The 24502-nt window shown below is 34.2% G+C and overlaps 2 long non-coding RNA genes across 2 annotated transcripts; both read left to right on the top strand.

Annotated features, from left to right (window-relative positions):
* Nucleotides 1-1921: 1921 nt before the first annotated feature.
* On the top strand, nucleotides 1922-9189 carry LOC128559560 (uncharacterized). Its single transcript, XR_008372463.1, has 2 exons — nucleotides 1922-2645; nucleotides 8885-9189. It is a non-coding gene; the product is annotated as an uncharacterized LOC128559560 (long non-coding RNA).
* A 20-nt stretch (nucleotides 9190-9209) lies between these two features.
* On the top strand, nucleotides 9210-14416 carry LOC128559561 (uncharacterized). The gene is made up of 2 exons (XR_008372464.1): nucleotides 9210-9665; nucleotides 14359-14416. It is a non-coding gene; the product is annotated as an uncharacterized LOC128559561 (long non-coding RNA).
* The last annotated feature ends 10086 nt before the right edge of the window (nucleotides 14417-24502 follow it).

Here is a 24502-nt window from a genome sequence, read left to right as displayed (position 1 = left end):
AGCGTTACAAATCCCGTTTATGACTTTAATTGTGTTAGATGCTATTGGGATCCAATGGCTAAAGGCCAAGGTCAAAGCATCTAAAACAAATTTCCATCAATGTCTAATCTATCCTCATCAAGTAGGTGGTTTTCGGTCAATACCATAAGTTTGAATCAACAAGTTGTGACAAAGTTTGGTGTATGGCAAGCTTATATTGAATACGATAGTATAATAAATATTTTCCGCTCAATACCTCTAGGAATGCGGTATTATGAAACCAGCAGAGAAATGTTCAGACTGCATTTGGTAGAACTAGTGTCAAGGTCACAGATGCTAGAACTAGGAAAATAGTTTCTGAACTGTAATTTAAGTTTGAACTATTGTAAGGTTGTTTTGCTTGGTTTATCGCAACAACAACATCATTATACCGGTATATCACAACTCTAATGGTGACGGCCCAGCTTTAAATGATGAAGGAAAAAGAAATAATTTAAGTTTGAAAGACTGTCACCAGAGTTTGTTTTTACTTGGTTTATCGCAACCACGACATAATTAAATATCATAACTCTTATGGTGACTTTCCAGCTTTAAATGATGAAGGAAAACACGAGAAGCACCCATGGGTATTGTTTCAGACATGAGGTTCCTTACATGAAAGAATTCTACACCGAAAGTGAGGTTTCGAACCAACAGAGGTGAGGGGTAAGATACCTTAACCAACCCTAAATTGAATGAAAGCAATTTGTATGTACCATCAACAGTTTAAACTGGCTGATATAAAAGCAATGTAAATCATTTTTTTAGTCTGCCAAGAGGCAAAACTGACTGAAAATGCGCAGCAAGGGAGAGTAATTCAGTGTATAAAGATTGCATAAAATATATCAAACAGGAATACAAGAACTATAGAAAGATATGAAACTAGGTCAAAGATCTAGTTCGATAAGCTACGCTGAAAGAATGCCATCTTTCTAAAACGAAACTATATGACTGTCTTTGTATAGATGTGTAAATAATTAAGATTTACAAAGCAAAACGCAAGACAGAGCAAAACAGTTCGACAAGAGCAAAATCGAATACTGTAGGTACTGTTTACAATTTTATCAGGTACAGTTTTTTTTTAAATATACCGAGAGTCGGGTCTTATAATAATTTGTCGTATAATTAAGAGTCTTTGAATTACATCTGTTGAAACCATTATAGTAAGAATATAGTAAAAGTAAAGGAAAATAAGGATAACGATCCAATAGGAAAATCCACGTTCTACGAATGCATGTAAAACGTCTAACGCTAATGAAGGAGATTGTTGTTTAAAACAATAGTCATCTGTCAATCTGTCAATCTGGCTAAACGAAGTACATCTATTTAATTGTTAAAAACTATTTACTTGGTCTGTAAAAAATGCGACACTGAACTATGTTTACCTTAGCCTGTTGAATTTCTAAAATGGACTGATCCATCATTCAATTTAGGCAATACCATTTATTATTATTATTATACCAGATTTATTATGCGAAGGAGTGTTCACTGAATATTTACTGACTGAATAGAGAATAGTGCAGACCATGATCATCCTGCGCGGCTTTGTCTGCACTGGTCGCAAAGGCAGAATCACTCACCGCCAGCAGGATTAAGGTTAATAACATAGTAAACGGCGGTAATACACATTCTTTTAATAACTGCAAATTTTCCAAGGTCTTTTTCAAATCTAATGGATTTTGAAGAACAATGCTAAAAACTGTTTGCTTTAAAATACAAGAAAACAGAACTTTTGCCATACACAAATATATTCATTTTATATTTTTCATCAATTACAGCATTTTAGGGGATTTTTTTTTTAATTTCGTCAAATTCAATTTAGAATAAAATTTAGAATATTTCTAAACTTCTCCTTCTTGTGGTTGCTTTTCATGTGGCATAACGTGACATCTTTTGTAGACTAAAGAGATACGAATTGTTGCCGTGGTATCCTAACTACAACATCCCATGGTATTTATCAAATTGCTGTATTTTAAGATTAGCCGTGCATAAAATAGGCCAGTATATGACGTTTTACGTAAAGTCCAAGATGGCATTCAGTGTAGTGAGAACGTGTATATGTACAAGTTTGGGTTTATGTAACAGTTAAGATATCAGCATTTGTCGTAACTGATTTTCAAATATAAAATAAACAATATTTAGAAAAAAAGAAAAGAAAATAAAAAAATCGCAAATTTTAAAAATATAAACATCCTATGTAGAGATGCATAGAAAACAGAAACTTAGGGCAGCCATATTGGCGGCCATCTTGATTTTTTTTTACTATTCTACCCGCTTTGGCAACTTAAAAATAAATTTCCTAACTAGATATAATTGACTTCCAAATGCAATAAAAATTTTGCTTAGGCTAAAAAAGTAAATAAAAGTGTCCTATCTCTTGGACTAATCATTGTGTTTATTTCTCACATTCGTCTAATGTGACAATTTACATACAACAACTAATTATAAACATTTTACGCCAATTTTGTTTTTTGAGAAAAACTATATTAAGATGTAAAGAGCTATTACGTCTTATTGATGGATAGGACATCTAAGTAAACGTTAAACGTCGACATTTGTTTGCGTATATAGATACTAACTGATAGACTCTGAATACAAGGATACTCTTGAGGGAACTCTAAGCTAAGGTAGGTCGTGATTTTGTCATGTTAAAATATTAATACATGTATCATCCCAGTTAATAATACAGACCACAGAGTTCGAAAATAAATGTGATTTGTGATCTTACTTAGATATGTTCAATCTCTGGCGCAGACAAAAATAAGGCTTCCCTGCAGTGTATTTTATAGGAGTGATTTTAATGTAATTAGATATCAAGTCATTACATTCTGATATAACTAGAAAAGTCAAACTGCACACAGGAGTTGCTTCCCTTCAACTACAGAAATCTCTACCAATAGGTAAGGGAGATCACTGTGCAGAATATTGAAGAAAAGAACTATTATTTTATTAGTCAGATTTCTTTATTTCTAAAGCGTCAACTTCAAATAAATATGCAGCATTATTGTTAATTAAACACATTAAAATGCGCAGCAACCGAAATTGCATTTGTAAAACACTCACCAAAAACACACTTTGTGTAGTAAGATGCGCATAATGCCACTTTTTAAAGTTATGAATTGTTTTCAGTGACTATATTCTAAATATCTTATTTAATTTCTTAATTGTCATCAGCTCGTGCAATTTTCATAATTAGCACGTGCATTCAATTGTGAACCAACAAGGTGCCTTTTTTAATCAGAAAATGTTTTTTTGGACTTAATTACAACTATGGCTGATTTTTGGCTTGAAAATGTTGTCTAATACGCCTGCAAATAAAATTCTACAAATTTTGATACGTCAGTTTAACATCATTTTATACATTAATGCAGCGGATTACATGCCATATAGGCTATTAATTCGCTTCCCTTTTTCAATACGTATGGACAATGAAGTTAAGGAATAAGTCGTTAAATCTCGGCTTTGAATATCTAATGTATATTATATGAAAAAACAACAACAATGTTTAATAATTAATTGTTGGAAAATATGTGGATAAATTATGGTTTTGTGACACTGCCTTTTGTTAGCTGTCAGTATTGTATAAATACACTTAACATATAAATCATGCATACAATTGTTCTCTTTTTCGTTGATATTTTTACTATTACTGTTACGAAATCAAGTATTTTAGATTATTTAATAATTAATCATATTACCGGACTTCTCTCCATAATTCAGCTGTACCCCCGCCCGCTTAGCTCAGTAGGTAAGAGTGTTGGTCTACGGGTCGCGGGGTCGTGAGTTCGATCCTCGGGCGGGGCGTATGTTCTCCATGACTATTTGATAAACGACATTGTGTCTGAAATCATTAGTCCTCCACCTCTGTTTCATTTGGGGAAATTGGCAGTTACTTGCGGAGAACAGGTTTGTACTGGTACAGAATTCAGGAACACTGGTTAGGTTAACTGCCCGCCGTTACATGACTGAAATACTGTTGAAAAACGGCATTAAACCCAAAACAAATAAATAAAACCATAATGGGAGTTTACTAGGCCTAGAATAACGGCTTGCAGTGTGCGTAGAGCTGCTCTTCCAAAGTGATGCTAATGTTCATGTGGAAAGAATATACGATAAAACTTGCGAAATAATAATAATGCTTTGCGTATTTCTTACTTTGGGGTTGGATGACTTATTGTTACTCTGTTGAAATCTCGTATTATGCAATCAACTCTCAGGAGATATCATCACCATTGGTATGTTACCAAGTACACTTCATATTTTGTATATAGCTCGGATGGAAAAATCAAAGGAATATACGATGTTTTTGAAAGATAATGCCTGTGTAGCACTATACATCCTCTACATGCAGTTACGAAAAATATATCTATGTAACACACAGAGTTAAAGTGTCAGTTTGCAAAAGGATGGTCAGTATATGTTATGTTTACACGTTTTCATTCCGGCCCCGTTACTTAAATCAATCTCATATTTCTAGTTATTTTGTATACAAAAACGCTTTACAGTTTATTGACAAAATGAAGAAAAGAATGAAATCCAAATGATTGTTTTACTATCATGACTAACATTCTAAACATTGAAAAACAGACATATACCATAATCTCTTTTAAGAAGCAAACAGAAAGTTAGTATAGGACTATGTGTAAAGACGAATTCCGAGTGTTAATGAATAACTCCGAGTGGCCAAACCCCAGACCTCACCCCCACCCCCGCGCACTACCCCTTACTCACTTTGAGCAACTTGAATAAATCCTAGACGTCTCAGTGCTAGGATTGATTCTTTATTGCAACTTAGTACGACTGTTCCGGTTCTTATCAATATGCACACTATATTAGAATGATCAATTTTCTTTATGTGAAAATACCGAAATGGAACACGGTTACATTCTTCCTTTGTTTCATATAAAAAAATTACTCTTGAAACCTCCTTTTCAGTGCTTTACAGCATTTCAATGATATAAAAACACATATATAGCCATTAAATATATCATGTGTTCTTATCAAAAATGAAAAATATAAGTATATTAAGACGTAAGGTTACATGCAATAAAGAAACATTTATTTCATCTGTCTGAAAACAAAAACAAACAAACATCACCTTCTGAAAATACGCCCATGAAATTTGTCATTTAGCAATAACCCGTATACATGTAGACATGGAAATTCACGGTAAAAGTGATCTAGATCTTTTCTCAATACAATAAGCAATATAACTAAGTGAAAGCTATAACTGTCACATCCTTATCTGACACATATACAAGATTTCATCAACAACATGGAACTTCGTTTTGGACCACTTAACATGTAACACTGAGTTGTCACTTCCTATTTGGTGTAAGCAGTCCTATAAGATACGAACTACGAGAAGTTGCGTAAGCTCCGAGGTTCCTTGACTGAATTACGAAAACAGGTGGCGCTTAAAATATTTCGATCATCTAACATCATCTAAAATGCTTGGCGAACTTCTCTTTTCGTAACACTAGGGCTCATTGTCCCTGCGCAGTTAGTGGAGACCGATGTGCTATGCTAACTGCCAAACGCTAAATAAGGAATTGTTAATTCTAAATGCCAATAGCTTAATGTTAAATGTCACATACTTGATGCTAAGTGCTACATGCAAAATACTATATGCCATATACAAAATGCTAAAAGTCATAAAAACAAATTATTATTGTCAAATGATAAATGGTAATTCTCTAATTATCAATCTTTATGATCTTTATCTCTTCAACTAATGAATGTAACTTTCACTCATTTGAAAAAAATTAAATGTTCTGCCAGTTTAATTTAAGTTGCAGATGTTACGGGGACATGGAACCGAAATATTCTGCTGTAAACTAAACTAGTAACAGAGAAAAAGTTATGTTACGAAAGGGCAATGATTATATAACCGATGTATTCAGTTTTTTATTTCAATGATAACATAGCAATGAGCATTTTGACATTTATTGTTTTAATAATAAAGCATTTATCATTGCCAATTACCGTTTGAAAGCAAACATTTGACATTAAGCAGTTCGTAAATAGCATTTTTTTTGCATTAACAATTTTGCAAATAACATTGCGCATTGGTCTTTCATAGGCATATAGCATTTGGTATGTTGCATATTATATAAAGAATTTGGCATTTTGCTTTAAGTAATTGGCATTTAGCATTAAGTATTTGGCGTTTAGCATTAAGTAATTGGCATTTAGCATTTAATATTTGTCATTTAGCATTTGGCTATATTCATGGCGCACCAGCCTTCCATACATATCAAATGCCTTATGCCATATCCTTTGTGCTATATGCCTATAATTATTGCCAAATAATAAATGCTACTCGTCAAATGCTTTTACTTTATGAGTTTTTGATCTGTATTCCTTAAACTAATGACTGTTACTTTTAATCACGTGAAAACATACGAAGTTCTATTAGCCTGACTTGAAGCAATATCATGTTCTAAAAGTTGTGATGACATGATAGAAACTCTTCACTCTAAAGTGTTAAAACAGTTTAATAGAGACAAATTATGTTACAAAGGCCAATGACTATTTTTAAGGATGCATTTTTACACTGATATATTCGGCTCTTTATATGAATAAGTACTAACAATATGCATTTTGCATTTATTGTTTCGAATTTCGCAATTAACAATTATCATTTATTGTTTGACAATTACCATTTCACAGGCAATATTTGACATAACTAATTGTCATTTAGCTTTTGGCAATTAGCACCGGCTTTCCAAAACATACCATAGTGCTTAATAAATGTCATTTCGTTTTCAAAACATTTTGTATAAGGTGTCCGGCATTAAGCACTGAAATCTGATATCAAGCAATTTACAATTAAGCAATTTACAATTAATATGGCGCACCAGGTTTTCATAGAAACATGTACATGAACATTAACATCACTTTTGTAGAACCGCTCTAAACACACTGGAAGTTTTTACTCTTGGCCTAGGTTACTCCCATTATTGTACCGCTGAATTATGGAGAGAAGTCCGGTAATATGATTAATTATTAAAGTGATAGAAGTATCAAATCTAAAATACTTGATTTCTTAACAATAATAGTAAAAATATCAACGAAAATGAGAACAATTTTATCCATGCATTATATGTTAAGCGTATCTATACAATACTGACAGCTAACGATGTCACAAAAACATAATTTATCCACAATCAACAATTATCATTCTAACATGATCCCATTCTTTTTCCTATTAAACAAAGAAGGCTGAAAACAGTGAATTATTATACAACAAGTCACTGTTCTGATGTCACAATTATTACGTCATAGCGTCAAACGGCATATAGCGGCGCGCTGGAAAAGAAACCAATTGAAAACGGGCAAATATTTAATGAATGCCGTAAAGGATGTACTTTAAACTCCTTGGTGACGTGTTAGAATCGAAATAATATATCTTATTTAGTGATTTGCTCTTGAATAAAATCATTGTTTGTCGTTCAGATTCGTATTATTATATCACTCAGGCTGCGCCCTCGTGATATAATTCCTTCGCATCTGAACTCTAAACAATGATTTATTCAGCGACAAATAACTAAATGAGATATAGCTCTATTATTTCTTAAACAATTCTAACACGATCCGATTTATTTTCCTATAAATCAAAGAACGCTGAAAACTGTGAATTATTATACAACAATTTACTGTTCTGACGTCACAATCATTACGTCATGGCGTCAAACGGCATAGCGGCGCGCTGGAAAAGAAACCGATAGAAAACGGGCAAATATTTAACGAATGCCGTCAAGGATGTACTTTAAAGTCGTTGGTAACGTATTAGAATCGAAATAATATATCTCATTTAGTGATTTGCTCTTGAATAAAATCATTGTTTGTCGTTCAAATGCGTATTATTATATCACTCGGGCTGCGCCCTCGTGATATAATTCCTTCGCATCTGAACTCCAAACAATGATTTATTCAGCGACAAATCACTAAATGAGATATATTATTTCTTAATTAATTTTATAAACATTTTCTTTTTCATATAATATTCGTTAAATATTCCAAGCCGAGATTTAGCGAGTTATTCCTTAACTTCATTGTCCTTGTGTATTGAAAAAGGAATCGAATTATTAACCTGTAGACATGTAATCCGCTGCATTAGTGTATAAAATGATGTTTAACTGACGTATAACATTTTTTTTTTAGATTTTAAATTGCATGCGCATTATACAACATTTTCAAGCCAAAAATCAGCCATGGTTGCAGTTAAGTCCAAAAACCTATTTTCTGATTAAAAAGGGCACCTTCTTGATTCACAATTGAATGCACTTGCTAATTACTAAAATTGCACGAGCTGACGACAATTAAGAAAGTTAATAAGATATTTAGAATATAATCATTACAAACAATAGATATTCATAACTTAATGAAAATATGAAGAAATCAATTTTCTAGTACAATTATCTTTTAAAATATGATAAAAGAAAGTTTTTGAGTTTCCGCGATTACCAGCTTCAGCAGACGTTTCCGTGGTAACGGCACACCGCTAGATTTCTATGACCTCATTTAAAATCTCCATTTTTTGCCGAACTGTATTTTTGTATAGATGAAAATCTTTTGTATGTTGGGTAAATTAAAATCCTTACGGAGGGCCCGTACACACGAAAGCTTCTTCAGATTATATAACATGTAATAAAATATACAAATTTGCGGTCTTCGCAGTGAAATTTTATAGATTTGTACAGAATACTGAAGAGTCTCTACTGGAGGTACATAATTCAATATTTAGGTACAGCAGCTTTTGAAATTTACGATAAGACATTCTCTATAAGAAAAGAGCAGTTATTCCTATTCATTACTAAATAAATGTGCATTTTACATCAAAATTTTCTTCATTTCTTAACAGATCATGAAGAACGCACAACAATCACCACTGCTTCTTATCGGCATTGTAGTCACGGTAGCATTCTTCTCTGTTGAAGCGCAGAGGTTAAGGCCTGGCGCAGGCAGTGGCTATATGTATCCCGGCTATTCGAGCTATAGGCCTGGCGGAGGCGGTAGCCATACGTACCCCAGCTATTCGAGCTATGGGACTGGCGGAGGCGGTAGCCATATGTATCCCGGCTATTCGAGTAGCTATATGTCTGGCGGAGGCAGTGGCCATATGTATCCCGGCTATTCGGGTAGCTATATGTCTGGCGGAGGAAGCGGCCGTATGTATCCCGGCTATTCGGGTAATGTATCCCGGCTATTCGGGTAGCTATATGTCTGGCGGAGGCAGCGGGCGTATGTATCCCGGCTATTCGGGTAGCTATATGTCTGGCGGAGGCAGCGGCCGTATGTATCCCGGCTATTCGGGTAGCTATATGTCTGGCGGAGGCAGCGGGCGTATGTATCCCGGCTATTCGGGTAGCTATATGTCTGGCGGAGGCAGCGGCCATATGTATCCCGGCTATTCGGGTAGCTATATGTCTGGCGGAGGCAGTGGCCATATGTATCCCGGCTATTCGGGTAGCTATATGTCTGGCGGAGGCAGTGGCCATATGTATCCCGGTTATTCGGGTAGCTATATGTCTGGCGGAGCCAGCGGCCATATGTATCCAGGATATTCGGGTAGCTATATGTCTGGCGGAGGCAGCGGCCATATGTATCCCGGGAGACGCGCATACTGAGATTGGCAATTGACGGTAATTTGTCCTTGTCATTTTTTTATATTTCCTTCAGTACATAAATACAGTGTACATTGAATTTCCTGTTTAAAGATATATGTAGGTTACATTTCACTTTTCCAGTTCCTCCTTTATTTCATATAAACAATCAAATCTTTAGATCTCATATTCAGTTCAAACTGTGAAAACCGTATTAACCTGTTAGTATAACATCTCAAATGAAATAAAATAAACTATTTAAATGTTATGATACATATTAGAAAAAGTAATATATTCTTGGAAAAAAGTTACCATGAGAAAAGCTGTTTTGAGTAATTATGCTTATGTGGACATTTACTCAATGCATAAAAGTAAAACCTTAAAAATCACAATAAAAGTGAACTAGAGATTTTTCTAAGTACAGTCAGCAACAAACACAACTACAACACCCTTATATGACTCATTATTCCATACTTCATTAACAACAAGGAATTACATATTGGACTACTCACTTCATATCTTGTTTAAACAGACATACGACCAAGATATTTTTCAAGACAAAGCGTACTAAATGGCCACATAGTGGGTTGTGAGTTCATGACGCCAATCCTCTAACTGAAAATTACTAACTTTGGAATAAGAGTTCCGTGTATTCGAAAGTAAATTATCACTGACACGCTAAAGAACCAGAAAAAAACTTCTGAAATTTCTATATCTTGCACTATCCTATCCTCCAACTCCAATACTAACAGTCTTTCGAACGAATCGCCTATATAGGTTACCGGTGGCAACTATAAATAATCTTATAAACAAAGAAACGTGTAACTGAACAAACAAATTTTCGATGCAAGTCATGAACGAAAATATTTCAGTTTTTCTATGATAGATCTTTAAAAACAGTGGCAAGAAAGCAAACATTCCCTGACACTTACGGTGAAGTCCAGTTATAAGCCGTTATGAGTCCGAACTGTATACGTATACAATAGATTGTCAAGTATGAGGGCCACATCAGTAAAACTGATATGAGCCGTGCCATGGGAAAACCAACATAGTGGGTGTGCGACCAGCATGGATCCAGACCAGCCTGCGCATCCGCGCAGTCTGGTCAGGCTCCATGCTGTTCGCTTTTAAAGCCTATTGGAATTGGAGAAACTGTTAGCGAACAGCATGGATCCTGACCAGACTGCGCGGATGCGCAGGCTGGTCTGGATCCATGCTGGTCGCACACCCACTATGTTGGTTTTCCCATGGCACGGCTCATATGTAGATTAGTTACTATAATTATTTTCAAACGACAGTGCAATACAATAGGTAAGCCCTTTTTGTTCACTTTCTGCCTGCTTGTTCATTTATATATAAGAATCGTAGACTCACTAATTGAAGGGGCGGGAGGAAATATCTGGCCGGAGAGTACCTGTTTAGGCAAATGCGAGGCTCTGCTGAGTTACCACAAAATAGTTACCCGACAGCAAGTTTTTTTCCATCTGCACATTCAGCTAGTAATAGATTATTTTTCTTTCATGTCTTATTCATCAATTAATAGAAGAAATAAAATGAGAAGATTGGTTTTCTTTCAAGCACGATTTTATACAATTTTAAGAGTTTTACTTTCTAACTGCTTCAGTAAGTGAAGTAATTAATAAAACATCAAGTATAACAAAACAATACAAAATACCATCCAACCCCACATACACACACCTCAGATTTTATAATTCATGGGGCATTTTTTATTTACCTTTTGTTTTATGTTTATAAGTTTATGTTTTCTCATGTTGTAATGTCATTGTGACTCGTTTCTTTCTCACGTTTTGTAGTTAATTAATGTCTCGTTAATGTTCACATAATAGTATTAAAACATCACCACATTTAAAATGATGTACTTCATCACTTTAAAAAATCTCAAACTGAAACTTTATTTCTATCAAACGCCTATCTTTATACAAGTAAATATTCGATAGCGTTGTACAATAAATTTTATAACATAAAAATATCATTATGATACATCTGGTCAGTCACAAAACACAATAAAGTAACCAAAATCCAAATAAACATTCAAGGAAAATAACAAAAATGCAGCTGGCATAACTCCGCAAACCACAATACTTAACTGCTGTGTTCTGATACAACGTTTAACAATTTCTAACATAAAGTGTTTTTCAGACTATTCTTCGGAACTCGTCTTTAAAACCTTTAAAGATTAAGACTACTTAATAGTCAAAGATATGCCGTTCTACCGGCTCGGACATACATTACTAACACTTCTGTCATTAAAAGATTTTCGTTTATTGAACGGAACAACATACCATCCTCTGCAGTGTCCAAAGACTTCATACCCGGTTTATTGGAACAATACGAAGAAAAAATCTCAGCAAAGTTCCAACAGAACAATTCTATATAAAAGAGAAAAATTAAAATCTACACCTTCGGTTTATCAATGCAGGTCGTAAAGGACTTGCTTAGAACTTCCAAAGTTTCTACTATTTAAGATAACTTTGCGCACACACATATTTTGAACAGTCACTAGAGACAATGAATAAAACATAATATATGCCGAACCAAATATATTTATTCGCAGTTTTGAGTAATTACACTACGCCCTTGTTAAAAAGTTGTAAAGGTTGCGTTTAAAAATGAATTAAAAAGGAAAATATTTAATAAAGGTATTAAAAAGGAAAAAATTACATACATAACTTATGATTCAGTTACACAGGTATCCATTTCAGTTTCAGTTAACGTCCTCTCGATCACCTTCGTGGTTTAGATCTAACACGGTATATATCTGATAGGAGACGCTAAAAATCTTCCTAGACATTGTCCCCCTAGTTTAAAAAATGATACATTGGATAGAAGTGACGGGGTGGTCAAAATATCTCATTTCTAAGTAAAAATCCACTAGATAGAAAAGAATGGAATAGTCAAAATCGCTTCACTTTGTAATAATCATGACTCCTGTATTTTGGCAGTAAAATCGATCAATTATATGGAACTATGATTACACTTCACTCAGAAACAAGTAGGTCTTGTTGTATCAATAATTTTGGCTGGTCAACAGATTCTTTAGTTAGCACACTTAATTAATGTGAAGTATGGCACAAATAAATAATTATATTACAAGCAAGTTAATATTTCATGAAACAGAATTTCCAATGGTGTTTTTGTGTATTTCAAAAACTTCTTAAATTATTTTTCTGATTCGTACAAAACATGAGAGAATTAAACTTTTTCAAAGAAGGCCATGATAGGTGACCAAGATGCCCTTTACGATTGTCCGAATATTTTGTCAACATAAAAGGAAATAATATTCAGTTTCTGTTATATTTTGATTACACATTTTACATAAACCATTTTCTCATTCAAATCCCATTTATATGGCTAACTCTGTTAATTGTTTTTCTTGTGCGCACGAACGGAACCATAGTATAAAGGCCAAGGTCACACTCGGAGATCAAAGGTCAATTAGGCTTTTTCCTTAAAGGTCCATAACATTGTCATGAAAAAGAGGATTTAAATATTACTTGGCACAAATATTTCTCAGGATGACACAACATTTCATGCTCGAATTCAAGACCCTAGCTGTTAGGTTATGGCCACAATTGCAGGTCAAATGCCAACAGTGCTTTTTTCCTGTCCAGTCTGTAACTCAATAATCCTTAAAGGGATTTCAATATTACTTCAAGAACTTGGCACAAATGTATCCATAATAGAAAAAAAAACATGTCATGCGCAACACCCAGACCGTTAGCTCAAACGTCAAGGTCACACTTGGAATTTGGAGGTCAAACGTCAATAAGGATTTTTTCTTTCTGGTCCATAACGCTGTCATCCATTTAGGGATTTTAATAATACTTGACACAAATGTTCTCCATAATGAGACAGTGTGTCATCTGTGATACCCGGACCATTAGCTCAAATGTCAAGGTCATATTTGAAGGTCAAAAGGCTAATTTGTCCGGTCTGTAAAATATTTTAAAATAAGCTGATGTGTCATATGAACCCAGTTAAAAATGTTGGTGTATTTTCTTAGAATCACTTCCCTTGAATATGATTTCTTACATGTTCTCATATTTTCCTACCAATTTAAGAATAAAATGATAATGAAAATTGGAATGAATTTTTTTTTGTTTTATATTTATAGATGTTATAGGCAGTCAATAACTGTAGATTTTTGTTTATGCAATTTTTAATCCAAATATGATATAACATATTATATATATAGTACAATATTGTTTATAATAAATCATTGACAAATATCAATTCATTATGTAATACTGCGGTAAAGAAAATTACCTGCCTTCCAGTAGGGGACTTTGTATTGCATGGTAATACTTCATAATTCCCTTGTTCATCTTGCTTTCAGCTTTAATCATCGCGAATTGTGTCATCGAGATTTGAGGAGAAATGTTCCAAACGGTATGGACCACACGGAACGCCGCACAAAATACACAAACCATCGCTTCACAAATTATTTCATGGCAAATTATATATTGATATCATATATCATATGAATTTGTAATTCAAAAGCGATCATCTTATAAAATAGTCAATAAATATGTTTATCATCGCCATTATAATATAGACTCGTGTTTGATTTAGTACTTATAGATAATATATAGATGTATATACATTATTTGGTCAAAACATAAAACGTTGCAGTTCTTATGTATATTATCAAGCAGTAACATGTGTCAAAGTAACAATAAAAATAATTTTTCTGTCATTGTTATCATTTCAGACGAAAGCACGAATGGATATTACGTGGAATGGATATTTGAAATAAAAATAAGAGCTTACATTTTGACTTGTCTACAATATTTTTCCGTTACAGCTTCTGTTTGTTGTGGGCCTACTTTGCGATGCATGGCTCTATGGCTGTGTTTGGGATGCTCCGTGCTTCCGAGAAATCTACCATGACCTTTTATCTCCTGTTGTCGCATTGATGTTTTTAGGTAGACATGCCTTATAATGATAGTTTTTTGCTCTACTCTGAAAAGCTATTCAAAGTTTGAACGGGATACTGTCGTATGCCCTTCTTTATGCAATACAGGTTACGACGTTTCTGCGTTCAACCATCACATTGGAGAGCTTATGTTTGAATTCGGACTCGTAGCTACCCTAAGACAGATGCCATGTAAGCGTCGATGCACTAAAATATTAAAACAAACTTAGCTGAAACAATTTAATTATCCCCTGTCGAAGGCGAAAGGATACTGTTTTGGTGTTGTCCGTCCGGTTGTTCGTCCGTCCATGCGTAAATACTTAGCACATGGCTTTTGCTCATATATTGTTTTATCCCCCATAAACCCAGTAAAAGTAGAGTTTTGCCCCTTGATTTGGTAAAAATATGAAAATGGTTATAATTCAAAAATGTAATCAGCTAGAATCACTTAACTTCAAATACATATCAGTTAGCACATAAGCTTTGCTCACGTATTGTTTTATCTCCCTTGACTCAGTAAAAGTTTTACTCCTTGATTTGGTAAAAGAATTGAAAATGCTTGTTATGAAAAAAGTATTTAAGATAGAAACACAAAACCTCACATGATTATCAGTTTATTTCTGAAACTGAATAGGGTGATTCACTCTATAATCGGGAAAGGCCTATATATTCACTTTGAATGTGGGAAAGTCTTAACGAAAGTGTCCTCAAGTTATGCAGATTCACCGAGTAGTAATGAATATAAAACTGAAAATAAATGAGTAAAAAGGTTAATCTTTCAAGCAGAATTATGACCCCTTTTCGACCTAGATCATTACCTTTCCATGTATTCTGGTGGTTATTACAGCGACTTACCTAAACAATGTGTTTTTGAGAACTAATCAAAATCATCCAAAGATAAAGCACTGCGACGGTTTCAAATTTATACATGAATCCACAGGAGCTCGAGGTCAGGAACGCAGATTTTTCGGCCATATCTGGACTTTATGTATTGACGGAGCTTACGGCATTGACGAATACAATCCAAAGTTTCCATAATCTCTACTTTTAACCCTTACCCTGCTATATTTCTGTAATGGACTGGTCCATCTTTCAATTTGGACAGTACCACTTATTACTCAAAGGGGATGTGCAGGCTGATCTTGGTCTGCACTGGTCGCAAAGGCAGAATCATCTGCCGCCAGCAGGCTAAGGGTTAAAAAATACTCACAAACTCGGGTATTGGTTACTCGGTCACGGTATTAAGGCAAAACAACGCAGGAAAAATACAATCATGACTCCGAGCTCCTGTGCATGAATCATGATGGATGACAAGTTGCATGCTTCCAGGACTGGTATATTTGGCATTTTTCTCCTAACTTCTAGCAAAATGTTGCAATGGTATACTCTGCAACGGTTTTGAATATAATTTAATAAAAGTTCATATGGATTATATGACATAAAGTTGGAGAAATGAAAAAATTGTTTCTGGTGGTTCATGTCTCGTTTGTAGTTTTAAGATTAAAGTAAAAGTTTTTAATGATGCAATCTATAGCATAACATGATTTTGGACATATAAGGTTTTAAGCAAAGAAACAATTAAAACACAAACTGCATATATAGGAATAAAGGAATACTTATTAGTTCCTGTCACTGTTAAGTGCTGATTGGCGGCCGTAAAAATGTCGCCCCGACTTAATCTCAGTGTTATATTTTCTGGTCCTTCAGTGTTATATTTTCTGGTCCTTCGAGATCATTGATTTCATTTCTTTTAGATTTGAAGACTGAATACTGCTTAAGCCGGTGCTAGAGGGCGTGGGCAGTGTTGCATTTTCCAATGCTGCTCATGAACAGACTCAATCAAAGCGAGTCTGCAATTTTCACTGTGTGCCTTGTTCTCGGTGCTTCCGAGGGATCTACTTTTCAGATTTTATTTGTAAAAAACGAATTTGAAGCATTGTTAGTAACAGTGACATTGACCTTGGCTCGAGTGGCCCCGGAACATATTTTACTATAAATATGGTTGGGATAGGTCAATCAAAACGATATTTAATGGCAACAAAAGACAGCAAAAGCAATAACAGACATAGTGTTAAGGGTGTGGTAAAGCAGGCAAAAACACAAATAGGAAAACAGCTGAATCCTTATAAGCATTTACAAGTAACCGTTATGGAGTATTCTGCCTGCTCCATCAGACAAAATCAAAACAAGAACTGTAAAATGGCTGAACACCAAATGTGTGGTGTGTATGTGTATTCGTGTCATAACCTCTTATTAATATAATGAAACGTTTACAATTTTATTAGGTACAGTTTTATAAATACATGTATACCGAGAGTCGGGTCTTAATATAATTTGTCGCATAAGTGTCTTTAAATGACATTTATTGAAACCATTTTAGTAAAAATATAATAGTGAAAGGAAAGGAAAATAAGAGTAACAATCCAACAGGAAAACCGCATGCAAAACGTCTATTAAAGCGGTAAACATGATGAAAAAGATTGTTATTGATTACGTTCAATAAAGGTCTCATTACGACGCCACGCTCTAGTAAATATTATATATCCCGTCATATGTTAAAGGTGGTACACATCATCTTAATGAGGGAAATAAAAATACAAAAAAGAAAAAAATAGCTTCTCATATCGTAAAATGTTGTTTGTATCTTTTTCTTTTAAAAAATGGTGTAGCACCGTTTTTCAACATTATTTTAGTTACCGGTAGGTAGCTTGCCATGATGCATTAATTTGCTAGAACAAAGTGGGGAGCAAATGAGAATATACTCAAGACAGTATATCATGTGCTACAAGGATGCACCAATCTCAATCATGGAGAAACTAAAAAGGTATACAGCCTATACAAGACAGGAGATATGCAACAGTCCTGCTCTAAGTATTTATCTTTTTGCAGATAATGTACTTAGATAATATATATTTTACTTGCATACCTATTGAATAAAATCTTTTAAAGTATCAATTTTCAAAGCACAGAATACAACCAAACAAAGCAATAAAAGGTTCGGTTGATTAAGTCAGTTCATCAAAGATGAAAGATATTGAAATATGCAAAACCCTTAAGCCATTTAGGACCGGCTTGATGTGAACCCTACAAGGATATATTTACTGTATCCAGTGATTTCAAAGGGCCCGGAAATATGACGTTATTGAGCCTATTTTCAACGTAACTGGTATAACCCCTTAATTCAAACGGAAAATAAGAAGAAAAAGAAACAAACAAAAAAAAAACTTTTCTTTTTTTTGCCCTGCTTTACAATTATATACAACGAACTGTTAGTTACAGTAGTATGACTGATGTAAACGTCTATAAACAAATAAAGATACACAGGTTTTACAAAATGATAAATTACATAGTTTTATTTAAGGAATAATATATCTCATTTAGTGATTTGTCGCTGAATAAGTCATTGTTTGGAGTTCAGATGCGAAGGAATTATATCACGAGGGCGCAGCTAACAATGATTTTTGAATTGTTGAATAATAATTCACTGTTTTCAGCCTTCTTTTCAGGAAAATGAATCGGATCGTGTTAGAATTAAATATTTGTTTGAAGTAAGAGGACGCTAGTCCTAGAGACACCTGAGTCTCAATAAATGTGCACATATGTTAATATCGCAAAAGTTTTTGTCATCTATAGACCAAGTTTCGGTCAATTTTCCAAGAAAAAGTGAAAATCTTGTACAAATATCATAAAACCAGTAATCAACGATGAAGAGGATAACAATTTTGAATCACATATTTGGAATTAAAAAATAAATAACTGAGCCGCAAAGCCTATTGCAATTAGAGAAACCGTTAGAGGACAACATGCGAATGCGCAGGCTGGTTTGGATCCATGCTGGTCGCAAATGCACTATATTTGTTTTCTCATGGTGCGGCTCAATTATCATTCATGATTTATCCTATACTTCGCCTGAGACAAAATATTGATTTATTTCAACTTCGGTCAAAGAATGATACAGTTTTCATTTGGAAAACGTCTTATTATATAATAATTGAAACATCTGACAAACTTCCTTTCGTGGTTTTAATCCAACCTATAGAAATGTAAGCATTATAATAATTTCATCTTTTTTTCTAAAGACTGTTTATTTTACATTTGAAAACCAGTTACCACAAATAATGATATCTTAACTGTTTCATACACCCAAACTTGTGCATATACACGTTCTCTTGGAATTTACGTGAAACGTCATATACTGACCTATTTTATGTATGCACGGATAATCTTAAAATACAGCAATTTTTAAAACAATAACATGGGATGTTGTACTTAGGACACCACGGATTCCTTTAGAATGCAATAATTCGTATCTCTTTTGTCTACAAAAACAAGTTAAGTTATGTCACATGAAAAGCAACCGCAGGAAGAAGAAATTTAGAAATATTCTAAATTTTATTGTAAATTGAATATAACGAATAATTCAAGAATGCTATGATTAGTGAAAAATGTATGGTAAAATTTCTTTGTCTTGTATTTTAAAGCAAATAGTTTTCAGCATTATGATTATTCACCAAAACCAATTATGGATGAAAAATACCTTGGAAAACATGCAATTATTAAAAAACAAAACACACACACACACACACACACACACACACACACGTATTACCGTTGTTTACTATGTTATTTATAAAGTTCATTCTCACATTTTTTTAGACCAGGAGAATATTTTTAACAACTATATAATTGTACTTTGTTTAGTCAGAATGACAAATGGCTATTGTTTTGAAATATTAAATAATGTTATATATACTAATAACATAATTTGTCATTCCATTTTTGTACAAAATTTTCAAAACACATAAAATACAAGTAAATTGAAATTAAGTTAAAAAATAACAAAAGGAATACATACCCATCTTACAAGTAATTGTGTTTGATCGTTTTTTTTTACAAAGACACATCACAGCTTTGTTTTCATTGACTTTACTACTCAGCAATCACTTTATCCTTTAATGTTTTGCCGTGATGTAAGAGTTGATTAAGTTGATTAATGGATACGTTCTTCTTCAACCAATTGTTTTCTCATTTAATTTTTGTTCTGCACTTCATGAACTCAGTTTAGGGCTGTTGAGTCATTTGACTCATACTGACACTACCAAAAACTCGCTTTAGGAAAAATGACTTTTTTGTATAAATAACAACATGTAGTACCTTGTTAGTCGTTCATTATCTGACATCATATCTGATATGATTCATGGTCAATGAAAGTCAGTTTTACGATCGGTGTGCAAAACTCTACATGTCATCCAAATTTCAAGACTGTATCTTTAAAAACAAGAAAGTAGGTCAGTAGGTCAAGGTCACAGTCAAGTGACCCCTGATCACTTGAGGTCATCAGGTAATTATAATTAAACAGTCTAGGAAATATGTTTCGGGATAATTTTGAGGTATTTATTTCTATATAACTCATATAACAAAGTGACCCCCAGGCCGGGTCCTTTTCACCCCGGGGAAATAATTTTGTTAGACATCCACTAGGCAACACTAAAAACCCAAAAATATCAAAGGTCTAGACCTTGAACTTTCAGAAAAGAAGGTTCCTATATAAGTCTATATTAAATTTGGGACCCGGGGGCAGGACCTCTTTTCACCCCGGGGGCCCATAATTTGAATTTTTTGTGTTAGAGGATCACAAGGCAATGCAACATAGCAAATATCAAAAGCATAGGCCTTACAGTTCAGGCAAGAAGATTTTTAAAGTTTTTTCCTATATAAGTCTATGTAAAAAACTTGAGACACCCCCGCCCTCGGGGCAGGGGCCCTCTTTTCACCCAAGGGCTATAATTTTTGAAAAAATTTGGTCGAGGACCTCAAAGAAATGTACATACCAATATCAAAGGCCAGGTCTTGTGGTTTTAGACAGGAAGATTTTAAAGTTTTTTTGTATACTAGTGCGACAATTCGTAACAGAAAATGCAAAATACTTCAAAAAAATGGGAAAAGCACCAAAATTGGCACAGCTATTTATTAAAGAAATTAAAAACATTTTTTCATGGGACCCATTTGATATCTTTCAAGATGGCCGATATGGCGGCCATTTTCCAAAATGGCCGCCAAAACTCATATTTACCTTAAAAGATTTAATGAAAGGTCATTATTTTTACATTCACCCCCAAAATCCCACTAAATATAAATGTATTAATAAAATAATCCTAAATTTGCATCAAATGCAAAAATAACAATTCAAATGATGTTAGTTTCTTTCTTTTTCCCCAGGGAAAACGGAAAAAATCTAACCTTTTAAAACTTAGTTTAATATTATCATTGTGTAGTTTTCATATTTTAAAGAATTTTTTTGTTTTATATATGAATTTTAATTATATTATTTTCACTTTAATTCCTCCACAGCAGCATATTGAAACATTGTTGTTATTCCCTTACCAGTATTTAGCCAGATGGGGCTTAGGGTTGCCCCTTTTATGCATGTCAATACGTCAGCCATGCAGAGTGGGATACTGCAATAACTTTGAAATACAGCGGGAATTTTTCATGATACCTGGTACATGGATAGATGGCAATGCAGAGAATGCCAATGTCATTTAAATTTGTTCCTTTATGGCAACAAAAGTTGTTGCGTGGCCAAAAAAATAGTGCACGAATATGACACAAAGTGTCATCCTGCATTTCTTCAAAACAAGGAGAGATTGTTTCTTGAGAAATTTTACATAGACAGAGGGACAAATTGAGAACATGCTTGTCATCTTAGTTTCTCCTCTTGTACATCATTTTGTCTGTCTGTATGTCGGTCCATCATTTGCAAATGGCAGATTCTTAAATAACTTCAAATTGCAAATTCTAAAGACTTCTTTATGAACCTTGTTTATAGATGGTAATTTAATAGGAGAAATGTGAAAGTCAATTAACTTAGTTGTATATAAAATTGTAGTTTCTTTGACACCAAGTACGACCAACTCCCCTTTCGTTTGGGACTTTCGAAATGCAAAAATAGATTATAGCGACGGACTAGTAGGATCAAATGAAATAATGTTCCTTATTATGCACCCGCAGTCACAATGTCTGCTTTAAAAAATTTGCTAATGTGTAACAAAGAAGAGTAAGGTTTGAAAAAAAAAAAAAGGTTGCTTTCATGGACAACACTAAATAGTAACTATTCTGTGAAATATATTACTCTGAATAGTGAGCTGAATTGAAATAAGGTACATGTTCAGATACTCTTGTCAGTACACACAAGCACGAGATTGTCGACAACTTTAGTTAACTTGCATAAGGCAGAGCAGAGCATTTCAGCACGTTTGACAAATTACGTCTTCCTCGACAGATTTTTATCGAGGTTGCAAATGCACTTGAGGAGCTATTGGTACGAGATCGGGTACTTGAGACCAAACCTATTGGAAAGGTTCCAATATATCAAAGATCTCTCTGGTCAGCCTTATTTATGTTGACTAGGAATTTTAGGAAAGTGATAGAACACCCGACACCCATATGTGCCCCGACCTAATGGGAAACCTTGTTTAGTATGTTCAAGGGTGTAGCAGACGATGCGGAATGCACATTATAGCCCTAATCTATATGTGAACAGATGGTTGATCAAGCTACTTGACATGTTTTTGGCTGTAAGAAGGTATCGAAAGCCTCCATTTATACCCCAGAAATATAATACGAACAGTTTGCTTGTAGGAAGATGTAGAAAATGCATTTAAAAGCTTGTTTTCACCGGTAAGCGCGAGCTGTACGGGTTTTAGTTTTGTTTGAAAAGACAGTGTTATTCTTACATTGGATACTTAACTGGAAGTACAAATGGTAAATAGATAATATTTTGTCTTAAAACTAGTATTTTAACTGGTATTAAAAAATTTTGTTTCGAATGTACATGTGCTCATTAGAAAAATCCTCAAGTACTCACATTTTAATTTAATTTTTTAATTTCAGTATAATGCCCAGAAATTTGGTATTAGAGCACATTTTTTTTGTAGAAATGATAGATTCTGCTCTCAATTTATACCCCGTTACACTCAGCCACGTTCCCACTACGTCTAAAAACTAGCAGGACGCAGTAAGAACTTGTACAATGTAAAAAGAAATACAGTAGACTCCGATAAGAACATGATAAATTAATAATTATGGTCTTCATGAGTGTAGAGAACGCGGTCGAATTTGGACATGTTCAAAACAAAAGTAGTGAGAACGCGGTCTGATCAGGAAGCAGGAAGGACGTTAGTAATGATTAACTTAAACCTAGTAGGACACAGTACAAGCCTGGTGCGGACGGGAAAGGCTGCATGGCGCGCTCCCTGCGCTGTCATTGGGTTATCATTGCGTTCTTGCTCGTCAATGGAGTTCTTACTACAACTTATTTTAGCTTGTGTGCTATGACCATGTACGTGAATGCACATTTTAGTATACCGCATAAGGTATTATTACGTTCTTTCGGTTCTTAACACATCTATGTCACGTTTGCAGCAGGTTCTCACCATGATTGGTTCAGATTCTGAAAATTAATATGAAAACTGGATCCAATTTCCCCTCACTTCGTTTTCAATCAGCAATGGGTTCGAACATCATCAGGAATTGCCACATAATCATGGATCAGCAGCACTGGCAGCTTGTAGGGGACTTTTGGACCTCCGTTATCCTTCACCCCTGCTTTTTCTTATTTCCACCGCAGTCTCTCTATATGACTGCTCTTTTTTTTTCATTGGGGCGTTGGGCAGGGGTGGGGGGGGGGGGGGGGGGGGCGTCGTTTATTGTAATTTTATGGTTGTTGAGTGTAGATGCGGACACAATTATTTTCAATATAATTGCAGAAGAAATGAAAAAAAAGAGGCGCTTGGCGTTAGTATTTATAAGTAGCCCACGAATGCAGTAAAAAGGTTTATAAGCATATAGTTAAAGCATGGTAAGCGAGAGGTGCAATCTGACTTTATCGTACTAAGAATGTAGTAAGAACACACTGGACGTGAAGAAGCGCGTGGTAAAGAAAATTAGTGTGAACGTGGTTAGACGCCGTGAGAACCTGGCAAGGATGTTAAAAACGTCGCGTAGAACTTTAGAACTGCCACATTTTTCGAGTTTGTCCCCGTCCCCACCGCATCAAAATTTTCAGGAAGCAGTATGATCTTTATGGTCTTTGCCTGAGAGTGATCAAGGCATTAGTGACTGTACATTATATGCTTATGACATTAAACTATAAAACCATTTTTATGGCACAATGTGCTACAATTTGACAAAAACAGAATATTACAGGGACATTTCAAATGTAAATTTGATTACGCTGATCAACCGGCAATGACTTTTCCCAAAAAAATCATGATGATCTGACAGGCCAGGGATGTTCAAATGGTCTATCACACTAACATAATTAATGAATTATATGTTTTATTAAGTGTCTTAGTTCTCTTAGTGTAATAAAATTGAAATGAATACAGCACACTTACAAATTCTGAGTCACGAAACTAATGACAAAGTGAAACCAATGTCATTTATTCACTAATAACACTTCCCGACTAAAACTTCGTTTGCTCAAACTCTGATAATTCGAACACCATTCTTCAATTAATCTATCGTCAGGTCCCAAACAAATTCCTTTAAATATTTTTCGATCACTCATATACCGATAATTCGAAAAATTTAGGTCGGTCCTGTGGGTTCCAGTTACCGATTGAAATGTATTTATAATTAATTATTTACAAATTTTGTAAGTTCTGCACGGACTGTTGCCATTTTAACATTCTGATATGCCAGTTACCATTATATACTTAATTTTGATTCATATAAAAGTATTATGACTTTTCTTCTGCTTAATAGCACATTTTATCCAAGGGAGACAACTTTTTCATTTTTGTTGGAAGAGCGGTATTTTGTTAATATAATATGTTTGGATTTATTCAGGCAGGTGGTTTTAGCTTATTATACTGATGACTGTAAGTGTCAATAGAAATTTTATATATAATATTATGTATTTTTGAAAATATATACA

This window comes from Mercenaria mercenaria, chromosome 9 (genome assembly GCF_021730395.1).
Source record: "Mercenaria mercenaria strain notata chromosome 9, MADL_Memer_1, whole genome shotgun sequence".
NCBI lineage: Eukaryota > Metazoa > Mollusca > Bivalvia > Venerida > Veneridae > Mercenaria > Mercenaria mercenaria.
The sequence above is the reverse complement of the archived record's forward strand: the minus strand, read 5'-3'. Positions and strand labels throughout refer to the sequence as shown.